This window comes from Lagenorhynchus albirostris, chromosome 9, assembly GCF_949774975.1.
Source record: "Lagenorhynchus albirostris chromosome 9, mLagAlb1.1, whole genome shotgun sequence".
NCBI lineage: Eukaryota > Metazoa > Chordata > Mammalia > Artiodactyla > Delphinidae > Lagenorhynchus > Lagenorhynchus albirostris.
In genome coordinates, this window is record NC_083103.1 from 62,698,602 (window position 1) to 62,715,533 (window position 16,932).

At 36.3% G+C, this 16,932-nt stretch overlaps 1 protein-coding gene and 1 long non-coding RNA gene across 13 annotated transcripts in view; both read right to left on the reverse strand.

The window, feature by feature from the left end:
• The window catches only part of PICALM (phosphatidylinositol binding clathrin assembly protein), a 113,576-nt gene that overhangs the window by 85,809 nt on the left and 10,835 nt on the right, over positions 1 to 16,932 (reverse strand). The gene's annotated exons all lie outside the window — the stretch shown is intronic.
• On the reverse strand, positions 3,793 to 7,179 carry LOC132526211 (uncharacterized). Its single transcript, XR_009542496.1, has 2 exons — positions 4,176 to 7,179; positions 3,793 to 3,944 (listed from the first exon to the last, which is right to left on the reverse strand). It is a non-coding gene; the product is annotated as an uncharacterized LOC132526211 (long non-coding RNA).

The window sequence follows — 16,932 nt, forward strand, 5'->3', positions numbered from 1 at the left end:
ACAACCCTCAGAATGGGAGAAAAGAGTTGCAAATGAAGCAACTGACAAAGGATTGATCTCCAAAATTTATAAGCAGCTCATGCAGCTTAATAACAAAAAAACAAACAACCCAATCCAAAAATGGGCAGAAGACCTAAATAGACATTTCTCCAAAGAAGATATACAGAGTGCCAACAAACACATGAAAGAATGCTCAACATCACTAATCATTAGAGAAATGCAAATCAAAACTACAATGAGATATCATCTCACACCAGTCAGAATGGCCATCATCAAAAAATCTAGAAACAATAAATGCTGGAGAGGGTGTGGAGAAAAGGGAACCCTCTTACACTGTTGGTGGGAATGTAAATTGATACAGCCACTGTGGAGAACAGTATGGAGGTTCCTTAAAAAGCTACAAATAGAACTACCATATGACCCAGCAATCCCACTACTGGGCATATACCCTGAGAAAACCATAATTCAAAAAGAGTCATGTACCAAAATGTTCCTTGCAGCTCTATTTACAATAGCCCGGAGATGGAAACAACCTAAGTGTCCATCATCGGATGAATGGATAAAGAAGATGTGGCATATATATACAATGGAATATTACTCAGCCATAAAAAGAGACGAAATTGAGCTATTTGTAATGAGGTGGATAGACCTAGAGTCTGTCATACAGAGTGAAGTAAGTCAGAAAGAGAGAGACAAATACCGTATGCTAACACATATATATGGAATTTAAAAAAAAAAATGTCATGAAAAACCTAGGGGTGAAACAGGAATAAAGACACAGACTTACTAGAGAATGGACTTGAGGTTATGGGGAGGGGGAAGGGTAAACGGTGACAAAGCGATAAAGAGGCATGGACATATATACACTACCAAACGTAAGGTAAATAGCTAGTGGGAAGCAGCCGCATAGCACAGGGAGATCAGCTCGGTGCTTTGTGACCGCCTGGAGGGGTGGGATAGGGAGGGTGGGAGGAGGGAGACGCAAGCGGGAAGAGATATGGGAATATATGTATGTATATAACTGATTCATTTTGTTGTGAAGCTGAAGCTAACATACCATTGTAAAGCAATTATACTCCAATAAAGATGTTAAAAAAAAAAATTTAAAGAGATATTTCTGGAGTTGTGTTCAAGGGTAAAAAAAAAAAAAAAAAGTACTATGACGCTAGGATACCTAAATCACAATGTGGGTGGGCACGTCCAATAATGGAGCAATAGCTCATTAAATGGCAGCAGTCTGACAGTGAAATACTATGAGGCCAACAAATACATGGCAAGAAAAGCTGAGTGGGGAAAACGCTCATAGTATATTATATCAAAACCATGTTAAAGGGACTTCCCTGGTGGCACAGTGGTTAAGAATCCGCCTGCCAATGCAGGGGACACGGGTTCGAGCCCTGGCCCAGGAAGATCCCACATGCCGCAGATCAATTAAGCCCACATGCCACAACTACTGAAGACCCCGCGCCTAGAGCCTGTGCTCTGCAACAAGAGAAGCCACCGCAAGGAGAAGCCCGCGCACCGCAACAAAGTGTAGCCACAACTTGCCTCAACTAGAGAAAGCCCGTGCACAGTAACAAAGACCCAACGTGGCCAAAAATAAATAAATAAATAGATTTATTTAAAAAAAAAAGTTAAAGAACAATGCAGAGTAAGATTCCATTTTTTAAAATCATAGATATACTATATTTTCTGATATATAGTGTATTTGCCCAAATATGGGATGATGCAAAAAGAACTGAACACTTTCAAAATTACTCAGCAATTAAGTTATATATGAACATGTAGTTAAAACCAATATGTAACAGAACTATATCACTGTTATTTCCATAATTTCACAAATTTCAGTAAGCACCTCTCATGTCACACAGCCAACACCAATCCTGTACTGTAATTCATTCCAGACCCTTTGGAGCATATTATGATCAATGGTTGAAAGGACAGCACTGACATGTCCCTTTATTTCCTCAAGAATATGAGGAAGAGGTGGTAAAAGTACAAGCGTTGCATGGTGTAACAGCTGGAAATTCGGCAGCCACTCTTGCAGAGGTAGGCCAATATTTTGAATACAAGCTCAATCTCTCACCATGGTAGGTGAGTCTTGAGGAATCTCCAGAACCCATAAAGAAAGTAAGGCAAACTCCCATCTTACTAAAAAGAAACAAGTTGCAGCTGTAGGAAAAATCAATCTGTTAGCACAACTAGATATGCTATTTCTGTCACCGTGTTTTCTGCAAAATGAATGGACTAAGAATTCACACGTGAAAACTAAGAAATGTAAAGATAACTCTACAATTTGATAATCATATATTAGTATAGTTATATTAATAGTATGATAGTATAGTTATTTTTAACCTGGTTATTGAGCGGTAAGTTTTTCTTTAACTGTTTTTTTTTAATCACCATGTAAAAGGAGAGGTTTTTTTCCCCCTTAGAAACTATTCAACAGAAAAGCTGCTATAAATCTTCACAAATTCTCTCATTACCTGGTTTTGTTTATTTTAAACAGTTTTTTTGAAGAAGATATTAACCTGAAAACACCTCCATCAGTGCTAATTTCAGGTGCTTATGGAGGCCACCAAAAGAAATCAATTTTTTTAGTAAGAGGAATTAAAACAACAGATTTAGGAAGTGTTCAGTGCCTTCAGAACACTTTAAAAACCAATAGAAGAGAAAGGATTGACCTCCTTTACATCTGTAGCAGAAGAAAGAAGAAGAACTAAAAAGGGAATTCCTGGGCTTCCCTGGTGGCGCAGTGGTTGAGAGTCCGCCTGCCGATGCAGGGGACGCGGGTTCGTGCCCTGGTCCGGGAAGATCCCACATGCTGCGAAGCGGCTGGGCCCATGAGCCATGGCCGCTGAGCCTGCGCGTCCAGAGCCTGTGCTCCGCAACGGGAGAGGCCACAACAGTGAGAGGCCCACGTACCGCAAAAAAAAAAAAAAAAAAAAAAAAGAATTCCTAAGAGAAGAAAGAATTCAGATGGAACTAGGTAAACAAAGCCAACCCTAAGGTACTCTACATTAATATTTCACTGAAATTTAGCTCTTCTGTCACAGATTAACACAAGCCAAGTTTGCTGAGTCGTCCATACTTTAATTTTAAAAGTTCAAAATAAATTGTTTTAGTTAATGGAATCATCACGTAGTTGCCGTAAAATTTTAATCACACACCAAGCATCTTCTTCAAATCAGCTCAACCTGTCTCTTAAAATTATCTATTATTATTTATTCATCGCAATCTGTCATACATAAAAGTCTTACAACAAGAGCAGAAGAAAGTTTAAGTCATGAAAGCACTACACAGAGAAACATATACTCCTGGAATACTCTCAGAATTCACTGCCACTACCTTCTTTCTCAAGTGAAATGGTCGTTTTCCACCCCCCGCCACTACCAAAATGTTTTAGCCTACTATGTAAAAGCATTCTTAATATGAAAAAGTCTGAAAACCTAAAGCTTTCTCCACAGTGTTGTGGTGTATTCTGCATTCCTACCACTAGATGGGAGACTGTACAGAGAAACAACAGGACTGGCAAGAACAGACAAGGGTTCAAGCTTACCTATAAACAGACCCCTTAATTTTGAGACTGCTTAGGATTCCACGTAATTTCCAAACCTAGACAAGTTTAGTCCCAACCCAGATTCCAAATAAGATCTTAGAGGTGAGGAGAATCACATTTTGGTAAGCACTACCTCAGAGGTAACTATTACTTCTGTATTAATGTTTAATTTACCAGATAATGTAAGGTAACAATAAAAAGTTACTTAATAGAATAAAAACACATCCTTAATATAAGAATAAAAAAATTTATTTAAATTTATTTAAACAAAATAAAAACATTACAGTGTTCCAACTTAAAAAAAAAATCACATGTCTATGGTACAAGCACAAGGCATTCTCCTTCCCTTCTTTGAAGATCTGAAGTTTCAGAATTACAATCCCACCTGTAGAAAAGAAAACAAAGTACAGACTGAGTAATTTAAGAGTAAATGCCAAAATTACAAATTCTCTTTGTACTACATTCTAGGAACTTAGTAATAGTTCATCAGCCCAGTTAAGGAGATATAACCAGGATTCTCAAAAACAATCGAACACTGGATCAGAAACACACAAAACCTGATTTCCTAAGCAAAATAAAAGGTCAACTAACAATACATTACAAGTTCTGTACTTACCTCCACCAATGCTGTAAACCAGAACAGTCCAGGGCTCCAGAAAATATGGAACGAATTCTTTTCATTCCACTGAGACCAGGAAAAAGGAACCAAAGCTTGAGATTCTATGAGTGCAGATCAGAGTTCTCTAAAGGAGAAAAAAATTATGTGGAGAGGTTCAAAGAACTGGGACTAAGTCTGTAGGAAAGTATGTTATTAGTAAGGGGCGATCAGTGCCCTGATTTTCCTGGAACAGTCCTGGTTTACACCTGTTGTCCCAGTGTTCCATTCAGATAGCATATACTTCAGATAGCATATACTTTCACTCTTGAAAGTGACCCAGTTTGGAATATAAACCATAGTTTATATGGAATATAAACTCTAGTTATAAGTGACCTAATAAAAGTCTACATGTAGCTACGGAATTAATAGACAATCACCATCTACTCCTAGTATATTTTGCATTTTTCTTTCTCTGAGGGCTATACCATTCTATTTTGTCCTCTCATCCCCAACAAAAACCTCTAGGCAAATGATTCTCAAGTTTCTTCTCTGGGGAATTGGAAATACTAGAAATTTTCACCTCTATGTCCAAAAATATCTTCTGCTTAAAAAACAGGAACATAATCTTAACTGTAACCTGACTGTCCCACCATTTTTGTTTTAAGTGATCAAGATTCATTCTTTGCTTTTTTAAAATAAATTCAGGAATCTTTTGTTTCCTTTTATCTTCCACAACGTGTGGCATGATTCCTTGTACATGTGTTGATATGATGGTATAAATACTTGTAGAGTTATAGGTGAAACAAAAGTCCATTTCTCCACTCTAAGATCCAGAGGGAAGAAGAGAGAATAAGAGACAAAAAGTCCTCCCCATAGCTAGGTTAATGTTATTCAGTAACAGCCAACCCCACGTCTAAAAAGTAGGAATCCAAAAGAATTTTAATGGCTTCTCTTAAGAGTTTAAATCTGCCTAGACAGAGGGAATAACAAATTGCAGTTAGCCTCTGTGCCAAAGTCTACTCACCCAGAAAGCACAAATTTCATGTCCCAAATGCAATTAGAACAATAGAATCTTTATATTCCATCTTCCCACAACTTTGCAAACTTCAGTACAAACAAACAGAAATCCCATTTCTTCTACAATACTCACTGCATACTATAATATGCCAAATAGTCTGACGAGTTAGAAATATACAATAGTGGACAAAGTTCCTGCCATCATGAAGCTTATATACTAGTGGGAGAGACAATCAATCAACAAATGAACAAAAACATGTCAGATGGTGAGAAGTGCTAAGGATTTGTTAGGCCTTAAGAAGAATGGGGCAGGTGCTTGGGGGAGGTTGCTATTTATACATGATAATCAGGAGTCTTGCATAAACAGACTTCTAAAAATTAACAGCAACAATGGTAGGGTGTCACCAGTGGCTTGGAGGCCTATGGAACTGACCACCATGATTAATTACCATCTTCCACATAGTAGGGAAGTACGGAGGCATTCCATTCATTCTACATCACCTATGTGTGCTTCACCCTTACCAAACCAAAGTTATGCTGAACAGCAATCTTGTTGATTCTGCAAAGTCTCTAGTTTTATGTAGTTAAGTAGAGACAGTGGAAATCTCATTTATTCACACATTTCACAATTAAATCAAAGCAATACGTTCACCTTCAGTGAGTCAAAATGGTACCAGCCATCTACTACAGTTCATGAAGTAGGCATCAAGAGACCCCTCAAAGCTAGTGGGTAACAAAGTGAATGCCATTTCTGAAAACCTTTTTTCAAACTGATGTAAACAGTAATGACAGATATAACCAAAAATAGTAAGCACCAAACAATAACCCACCTACATGGCTTTAAATTTTGAAATAATGCTAAGTGAAAAATGTGAGTAATCAATATATTATTAACAAATCCCAATAAACTAAAGCCAAAGTATTTTTCCTAGTAAGTTTACACTTGAGCCTTTAAGTTTCTACAGGAAAAAATAATCACTCGGAGTATTTCAGCCAAAAGATCTCCATTCTCACACATTTCGTAACCATACAACTGTTCTTATAAAATTCACTATAACCCATGTTAGCCTATTTCTCAGCATAAAAGAAAAAAAAGCTGAAATTTTCATGACAAATGACTTTCTTGAAAGGCGTAATAGCTTCTGAGATAAAAATCTGCTTTATAAGATGTCAAAATTGAAGATATTACTTTTTTTAACTTAAAAATTCCATGTAAATTATGCAATAATATTAAAGAAAAAAACACCAGTTTGAATCTAAAAATCCAAGCTTTGGCCATTAAAAATTGTTTGTTGATCTGAAAACAACACTTTTTCAGAACTATGCAGGAGAATAGGGAAGGAATTTGGTACATTTATTTAAATTCTAAAATAAAGTTATTTGAGCTGTTTAAAAGTCATCAACCGATTAGCTCTTCTATAAAAAGTTGACAGGATCACAACTTATTCTACACAGTTAGTTACGGATTTATTTCCCCTAAATATAGGCTTTAAGTATTTCTCAATACAAGACATTTTGATAAACAGATCTCTGCTGCTACAGAATTTGGAAACAATCAATTTAACACAACATATATTGTACATAGTACTTACAGTGGGTTTTAATTTAGTTCTGCTTTTATGTACCAACTTCAATAACGCTAATAATAAAAGACTAAGAAAAACAGTTGATTCTTTCATGTAAGTATCTATATTTAGGTAGATAGATAATATCACATATATTTTCAAAATCCACATTCTGTCTGTGGATGGATATCTGAAGAGTTCCTCAAATTTGAAAGAATGTATCTTTCACTTGATTTGTTATGGTAAGGTAACACAAATCTTAAATGGTCCAGACAAGTAGCAGGGAAAATTTAACCACCTTTCTCCCTTCAATTTACAATACCACCCTTACACCAATTTCCCTTTTGCTGCAGTGACAAAGGCTCCCCAAGTAGCCTTCTACCCAACTAAAATGCTACTACTTTGAAGACTACTATTTTTAGGCTACGATCCTTGCCAAAAGACAATTTTTCCCACTGAAGGCGGGGGTGTGGGGGGGTGGGGGGTGGATGGTTCAGGCGGTAATGAGAGTGATGGGGAGCGGCAGATGAAGCTTTGCTTGCTCTTCCACCACTCACTTCCTGCTGTGCCGCCGGCATCCTGCTAGACCAGGAGGACCCTGCTATATTGGATACCTTCCAGAATGACTGGGATTGGCCAGTGAGGAGAAGGAACGTCTGTTTTTAGTTCTTTCTATTCCTTTAAAGTTCATTTCTCCCTATTAGAGCTCTTCTCTGACTCCACTTATTTGACAGTCTATCCTAAGTGCTATTCATTTCCAAAATGCATCGAACAGTAATGATGGGGATGCTAATTCCACCAATCGCTAAAATTCTGCTCTAGGCTCTCCTTCCAACACTCCCATGCATGGCTGAATCCACTTCCATGTGCTAGGACTGTACTGTAACAGGATGAAGTGACATCAGAATAACCAAAGGATCCAGAACCAAATTCTAGATTCACTATTTTACCATTATGACTTCAAGCATGTTAATTAGCCACTCAGTTTCAATTTCACCATTTTAAAAACAGGGATAGCAGTAATTAATTTTCACAACAATATAAACTGTAAGACAACATATTTAGAGTACTTTACAAACTTTAAAGCACGATTAAATATTAGATATCATTCATTTTACTTAGTATCATATTTTACTGGTGAGTTTTCCCTCATTTTAGTAGACTATATTCCTCTATCACTTTTCCAATACAGTACTATGAAACCACCTCAAACTCAAGGACATCTGCAAAACCTTCTTCAGAATGTTTATAAAGCCCAACTTCTTCCACTGAGAAGTGTTAACCAGTTACTCGCACTGGATTGTAAGAGGGGCAAAATCTTTATACATAGGGATTTCTTCATACTTTATAACAAAGTTCTTTCACATCCTTAGTCTTTTGATTTTGTATTACAATAGCCTTGTGACAAGGCAAGGGATGCTTTGTTATTTCCATTGTAAAGATTTAAATACTTGCTTACCTTGCCTACCTAAAGTAACACAAACTAGTAGCTGTGCTGGAATTAGAGTCTTTAAGAGTATTTTCCACTAGAGGAATGGATGAAGATATATACATATTTTCCTCTCAATTCTCTCTCTCTTCATTTCACATGGTTCGAGTCTTGTCTTCACCTTCTCTAATTATTCTAAAATTCACACATTTCTTTTTAGCCCTCACAAATCTAATTACTAGTACAGACAGTAACCACCTCTTAACTAGTATAGTATATTCTGCTCATTAGCATCCTCGTTTTCATTCTGACTACAATAAACTGAAGTTGACAGGGTGTAAGGAAGGAACCATATCATTCAACTAAAGTTCACAAGGAATGGGTTTAAAGAGTTTTGGCATCCCCATCTCCAAGTGACTCAGAAACTGCAAGCCTTAATTTATAAGCAAGGTTTAAAAAGCCAAGAATATTACAAAACAAAGTCAACTCACCAGATTTTAGGTGAGTAGGGCTTACATGATTTTACACGAGAGGAACACATAAGGCAGTTTTCCAGTCATCTGCCAGAGATGTTATCATTCCCAATTCTAAGTAATAGGAGAAGAGGTAAACTATGTTTAAAAGGGCCTCAAAAACTACCATACCTTCTGGTTGGTCACTGGTTAAGTTAGGAAAACCTAACTCTGATGAAGAAAGTCAAAGAAAAGGCACTTCTAGGTTAAGTCTACAAGCCCAAAGACAGGAAGCAGCTTAAGCTTGTCTTAAAAAGTTTTCCAGCTCCTGATCGGAAGAAACAGCTTTCTCCCAGCAGTTAAGCAAGGAGTGTCTCAGCCTCCTCAGCTGCTTTATAAATATCAATAGCTTTCTAACTTAGCTGCCAGTTGTAACTCTGTAACTAATTTCTTTTTCTGTAACTGATTTTTAAGTCAGTACTTATGGTTGTTGTTTACTGCCACTCAGCTATGTTTATGCAGTGTTTCTGGGATGTGCTACAGAAATCACCTGCAAATAATGCCTTGGTCCACTCTAGGTTGCCAATTCAAAACATTTTGCAAGAATATGAAGAACAAAAATAAAGGAGGGTTGGGCTTCCCTGGTGGCACAGTGGTTGAGAGTCCGCCTGCCGATGCAGGGGACACGGGTTCGTGCCCCGGTCTGGGAAGATCCCACATGCCGCGGAGCGGCTGGGCCCGTGAGCCATGGCCGCTGAGCCTGCGCATCTGGAGCCTGTGCTCCGCAGCAGGAGAGGCCACAACAGCGAGAGGCCCGTGTACCGCAAAAATAAATACATAAATAAATAAAAAATAAAGGAGGGTTTATACCATACCATGTCTAAAATCTCATACTGAATTAATACCTAACACAAATTCCAAACCTGATAACTAATACACAATTACATAGTTCTGTGAAAAGTTACAAAAGTTAATGCTGAGAAAAGAAAAATAAAAAAGGAAATACTGCCTGCTAAACCTTAACTTCTCAGTCATTGAAAAGCTGGTGTTACTTCTAAAAAGAAATGTACAAATGGGAATAAGGATAATGTGGTTATATCTTCCAGATCTGAAAACTGAAGACAACGTGATCATGTAAAGAACAAACCAGATCTTGCCTCCTTGAGTTTCATACCAAGAGATCAAACGCAGCTATCCTGTAACCCTCTTGGATATGCAGTTCTTAAAAACAAATTCACTGTAGAGCAATCCATTCAATTTCATTCAATTGAATTGAATTGAGCAATCCATTCGACTGAATCCATTCAATTAATTGGTATTTATACCAATTAATCTTCACACTGGCCTTATAAATCAAAACTAGACCCATTTCCCCACAACATCTCATCTGAAATAAAGCTAGTAACTGCAATTAGTGAGATGTTTTGTTTTCTACTCACCTAATATAAATGCTACACATTTCTAAAATCTTGCCCCTCCCTCCCCAAAAATGCTACCTGAAGACAAACTTAGCAGTTAAAAAAGATACCAACACATATTAAAACAAGTTTCCTAGGTATAATTCATATTGTATACAACTAAAGATTATTCTAAATGATATCAATAAGTTACTTACTTAAAGTTAAAAAAGGTAAAAAGACTGCCAAAAAGAAAGACAGCTCACACTGTATTTGACAAGTTAACTCAAAACTAACTACACATACATGTACCTGCAAGTAAAACTTTTTTTTTTTTTTTTTTTTTTGGCTGCACTGAACGGCTTGTGGGATTTTAGCTCCCTGACTGAATCCGGGCCCTCACCAGTGAGAGCGTGGAGTCCTAAACCTGGGCCGCCAGGGAATTCCCTCATCTTCTCTTAGTGGTGGCCCTAAGAACACAAAAGGTTGCAGGCCAAAAAAGAGTAGGCAGCTATACTTGGAAAAACGGATGCAGTGTTGGTCTATTACAAGTTCCAGCCTTAATAAGTAGACATATGCAACCCCCATCCACAATAAATATCCATAGTATACATATAATTCAAGAAACAGTCTCCCCAACAAATAAATAATCTTTGAAACAAAAATAACGCTTAATTTCTATGGTTCTATGAAATAAAATAAGTGATAAAAATAAGGTATAAGGCTTTAATTCACAAATTCATCACTTAACCAAATAATTTTAAATTACTGTGCAAATGAACACAAGGGGATGGATTAGTGATGCTCCATTATATACAGTCAACTGATCTCCCATTATAACCAACAGCCAACAAAAGCAAGATAATCACCAGTGTACATCATTTAGTCTGTGGCAGTAGTTAAGGGACTACCACCATCACCGCTTTTCAGGTATCAAATTCATAATCCTAGCATGAACACTATGAACTTATCAGGTGAACCAACTAGCTAAAGACCAAGATCATATCTGAATATTTGCAATAAAGATTCTGTCCAGGAAATTCACATTTAAAAAATAAAACAAAAAACTGTTGACTAAATAGTTCATTAACCAGCCCAGTATATTAAGTCCATTATCTTCATCAAAGATTTATTAAATATTTACTAAGATATAATTATGCACCAGGCATTCATTATATTCTGGGTATTGGGGATACCGAGACAAAACAGTCCCTGTTTTCAGGAGAAATAAACAGGCTCAAGATGCTCTGAGTTAAAAAAAAAAAAAAAGAAAGAAAAAGACGACGATGAAAAAGAAAACAGAAAAAAGAAAGCCTCTGCAGAGGGATAGAGGAGCAATTTGATTACAACTGCTACTGAAGGCTTGACAGATATGGCTCATCTGACCAACCAGGGAAGGGGGAAGAGGGGAGAAGGGTCCTGTTCTCCCTCACCAAATAAGGGCATCCAACTCAAACATAAGTGCCCCAAGGGGGCAAACATGAAAGGAAGATAAACATCCTGTGGTCAACCTGGCTGACTTAAGTGAAAAATTCAGAAAAGAAAGCATTTGAAACATGGTTGGAAAGGCTAATAGGAAGTATTTTATTATCAAGTATGTTAATATTTTACATAATTCACATATTTTTAATAAGATAGAAGAAAATTCACAATTTTGTTGGCCATTTTCTCCTAAAACAAAGTCACAGAAAACAATGCTACCCCTCCCTCCCAATAACAGTAAAATATTTAAGTTAAAATTGTTTTTCAAGGAAAGATGATATATTGGTAGGTGAGCTACTCTAATTAATGGAGAATGAAGCAAAAGCTCATAAAGAAACCATCCTTAATCTTAGTTTCCAAAGCACCAAGCCAAGAACAAAAAAGCTAAAGGGGCACAAATATAGCATCACAGAACAACAGAGCAGGGAGGCAATTTAGAAAATAAGCAATTTAAGTGAGTAAGGGATTTTCCTAAGGTCATATGGAGCTGGGGCCAGCACACCACATTCCAGTTCAGGCTTATTCCTCTAAAAGCATAAGAAGCATAAGAAGTTGCTGTTTCCAAATGTAATCTTACATATTTACAGAAATTATATTTCTCAAAGAAAGGCTTTCTCCTAACTATATCCCATTCCCTAAAAGTTCTCTGTGAGCTAAGAGATTCCCCAGATTGCCTGACTTCCACTCAAGGTTCTTCATTGCCATTTAAGTGCTAAATTTATTCTCTATTTCCTTTTATTAATAATGTTTCCTTTATGTATCTGTATAATAGAGCTAATAAGACTACATATTCAATAGGTTTTTTTATGAAGATTAACTGTGTTCATGCATGTCAAGTGCTTAAGACAGAAAGGATTCTTTAAATCTGAGCTATTATCCCCACCATGCAGGCTGTGTCCTTAAAAAAAAACTGATCTGATCAGATTTTGTGCAACACTGAAGACTGAGTTTCCTTAAACTTTAATAAAATCTCTATCTTCAGATCAAAATTAGGAATATATTATTACTGTTTAGAAGACTTCTTCAATAATTCATTCCTGTGCAATCTATATACTCAGAAATCCCCAAAGCCTTAGATATTGCCACTATTAATACAGTCTATAACCAAGTTAATATGAGATATAAAATCTCATTCTCAGCTTCAAGATCAGCAAAACTTCTTGCCTTCCCTATTTTAACACTGGCAGCAGAAAACATAGTGCAACTTTGAATATCAGCTCTAACTATGGTTCAACTTTACCTACAGCAGCCAAAAGCTACCAGGAGATGAGATATATCTAAAGGTCATATGATTAAAATCCATACTCCCTCCACAATCTCACCTCAGACAATTGCTCCAACTAGCTCTCTCCTTACGCCTAACCTGTCCTTCCTCTGGCCTCAAAGCACCCCATTTACCATCTCAAGTTAAACAGATTGCTTTGTTCCCCAAGCACAGTTCCAGCTTTCCTACCTACAAATGTTTGCTCAATGCTCTTTCCTCCAGCTGAAATGCCTACTGCTCCTCCCTAATTATCATTTAAGGTCCATTTCTCCCCCTCATCGAAAGCAGTTATCTCTCTCTCTCCTCTAATTTTCAATGACGTCTGATCTGAGCTTATCTCACACTGCCTGGTAATACAACTATCTGTATATGTCATCTTCCTTACTAGACTGAGGACATGATCAGCAATTTCAGTTTTAGATTTCTCAATAATCTCAACATGGTAACTTGTTTATATAATAGACACTCAATATGCAATTGCTAATGAGTATATTAATTTCCACTAGACTAATAAAGTCTTGTTTGGTAGAAATCAGGCTTTAAAAACCTAAAGAAACTAATAATTAATGTATCCTTTGTAAATAAATTGATATCAATTGTTAAACCACATAAATCAAACATGCCCCCAAGAATCTTATCAAACTCTTCCTCTTCACGCTGACCATCGTCAGATAAGATAGTTTGTGTTTAAGTTCATTCATAAATTTGGAACTCAAAAACACTTCACTTGCATCCAAGCCCACAAAAGCCATGAGATCAGTGTACCTGATTTTATTTACTCAGTGAGCCAAACCATCATGTATAACAACATTCAGAAGTACAACTTCAGGTGCCAAAGCTCATCTAGCCCCCTGCACAAAAGGCAACAGGATTGTAGATTCCTATCTTCCTTCCCTTTCAATAACTCTGCCACAAATTACCAGGAAAAAGGAAAGCAGTTCCTCCAGTTCCATAACACTGGCATCTAAAGCTAGGAAAGCAGCTAATAAATGGGAGGAAAGGGGATCCTAAAATCAGGATCTGGGGAGGAGAGACCAGAGTCTATCAAGATAACTCCTGTCCTTACAAGACATTTAAGGGCTCTCTCTCCAACCTCATCTCCCTCTTACTCTCATTAACACTTTACATTCCACCATACAGCACTACTTAAAGTTTTCCCCAAACACATCAAAATGCTTTCTTGCCTCTGTGTCCCTAAATGTGCTAATCTATTTAGGAGGAATCCCTTTGTCCATCTGGCAAATCACTGTTCATTCTTAAAATTCTTGTTACCTCCTCTACAAAGCTGTCATTAACTCCTTCAAAATTACTCCAGCCCCTACTTTGATACTTTATGTAAATAATATTACGCATTTATCTCAATTATTACAATTATTTGTTTACACATTTTCAACATCAGATCTCACGTTCCTTTTAGAGTAACGATTAAGTGCCATTCATTTTTACATTACTTTCTAGGCCTTGATCACTTTTCCTCAGCACCCCATTTAATGCTTCTAACCAGGGGTTTTGCCAGCACTGTTCAATTCAACAGAACTCAATCTCAGAACTTTCACCCCATATTCTTGCTCACAGAACAAGTAAAAGATTTTAATACAGTTTCCTAGATAATTTTACTAAAATAACATGAAATTTTAAAAAAAGATTTGCTCTTATAATTCTCTTTTTTCCACTCAGGTCTTCTCCAAGAAATATAGTCACACAAAATAAACTCTTGAGTCTGTAGGTACACAAATGAATTAAGATTTATCTACATACACATTCAAAAAAAATTAATTTGGATTTCCATAAGCAATTCACCACAGAGCCCTAAGACTAGGACAAAAAGGGCACAGGTGAAGTAGGTAGTAGAAAGAAGCCAATCAAGGTCAACATCCAGTTCATTATAGCCTATTAAAGACATATACTTCATTTCTATCTTACTTTACAAGTTTTGCCAATATCTTATAACAAAAAACACAAGCATTTAGCAAATAAGGCCTATAGCATTCTGCTATCAGGTGTGAACTATCACAGGTAACACAAAGTCTAAAATCAAAGACTGCCTGGAATTCACTTACAACAACCATACATTAGCAAATAATACTCATAATAACAGGGGAAAAAAGAAAACAAAAACAGAAGAAACATTTGAAATCAAATATACCAATATTAAGTAGGTCCTGGAATAAATAATATTTTAAGTGTGTCAAACTACCCTAATTTTATATAATCTAACTCTGGAAATTTACTTCTTAACTTCCATAATTCCTCACATTTTCAACCAATAAAGAATAAAAATTTACTTCATCATGGAAACAGAAAGAAGTTTAAACAAACAACTACTACTTATAGCAAAGGCATTAGCCCTACAGTAATCTTTCTCTTCCTTTATGGAAAAAATCCTAAAACGTTCTTTGATAACACATTAGAAACCCCTCATGGAAATTTCATCCCTTCTTCATTCTTTCAGCATCTTTTTATTACATACTTGCTATATGCTCTATTTAGCACAGTAAAGAGGACACACAAGGATTTTCTGTAAACACTTATAATTATAGAAGCTATACGTACCCCAATGTCCACTGCAGCACTACTTACAATAGCCAGGACATGGAAACAACCTAAATGTCCAACAACAGATGAATGGATAAAGAAGATGTGGTACATATATACAATGGAATATTACTCAGCCATAAAAAGAAATGAAACTGGGTCATTTGTAGAGATGTAGATGGACCTAGAGTCTGTCATACAGAGTGAAGTAAGCCAGAAGGAGAAAAACAAATATCGTATATTAACGTATATATGTGGAATCTAGAAAAATGGTACAGATGAACCTATTTGTAGGGCAGGAATAGAGATGCAGACATAGAGAACAGACATGTGGACACAGGGTGGGAAGTGGAGGGTGGGATGAATTGGGAGATTAGGTTTGACATAAATACATTACCAAGTGTAAAATAGCTAGCTAGTGGGAACCTGCTGTAGAGCACAGCGAGCTCAGCTCCATGCTCTGTTAACGACCTAGATGGGTGGGATGGTGGGGTGGGAGGGAGGTCCAAGAGGAGGGATATAGGTATACATATAGCTGATTCACTTCATTGTACAGCAAAAACTAATACAACATTGTAAAGCAATTTTACTCCAATAAAAAAAAGAAGTAGTACAAGTCATTATGGAGAAGTACAAGATACTATGGAAACATACACACCATTCTGTATAGACAAAAATTACTGCTTATGGACACTCATGCAACTATGTATTATCTCTTCACACATTTAAACTATCCCAAGAACCTAAAAAAAAAAAAAAAAAGGTTGTTGGATTAGATTAATTAGTCCATTCAGTTGAAAAATGTTTGACTTGAATTTTCCATAGTCAATGAACTATTACCAGTACTGGAGAATGCCATCAAGGAAAATTTTTTCTCCCTCACTAATCTCTATTTCCACATTACACAGAGGTAGCAGAGTTGTACCCCAAGTAAACCTCAAAAGAAGGGGAAAAACTCAAATATCCCTCATTTTCCTTAACGTCATCTTGTGTCCACACACCATATATAAAAATTAACTCAAAGCTGATCAAACCTAAAAGAGCTAAAACTCTTAGGAGTAGGTAAGGTGTAAATCTGCGTAACCTTGGATTAGCCAATGGTTTCTTAAGATATTATACCAAAAGCACAAATATTCAAAGAAAATATAGACAAACTGAACTTCAAAATTAAAAACTTTTGTGCATCAAAGGACACTATCATTTATTTAAAAAATTATGAATCACTATGTTGTATACGTGGAACTAATATAATATTGTAAATCAACTATACTTTGCTTTTTAAAAGGGCAGGGGGAACACTATCAAAAAAGTGGAAAGACAAGACACAGGATGGGAAAAATATTTTCAAGTCATATAAGGATCTAGTATCCAGAATATGTAAAGAACTCTTCTAGCATTCCAAATAATAAAGAACCAAATTTAAAATGGGCAAAGGATCTGAATAGACATTTTTTCAAAGATATACAAAGGGTCAATAAGCTCAACATCATTAACAAGATGTTTAACATCATTAGTCATTAGGGAAATGCAAACCAAAATCATGATATATACTATATATATATATATATATTTAACTAGGATGACTACGATGAAAAAAAATTTTTAAATACCCTGAAAATAACAAGTGTTAGCAA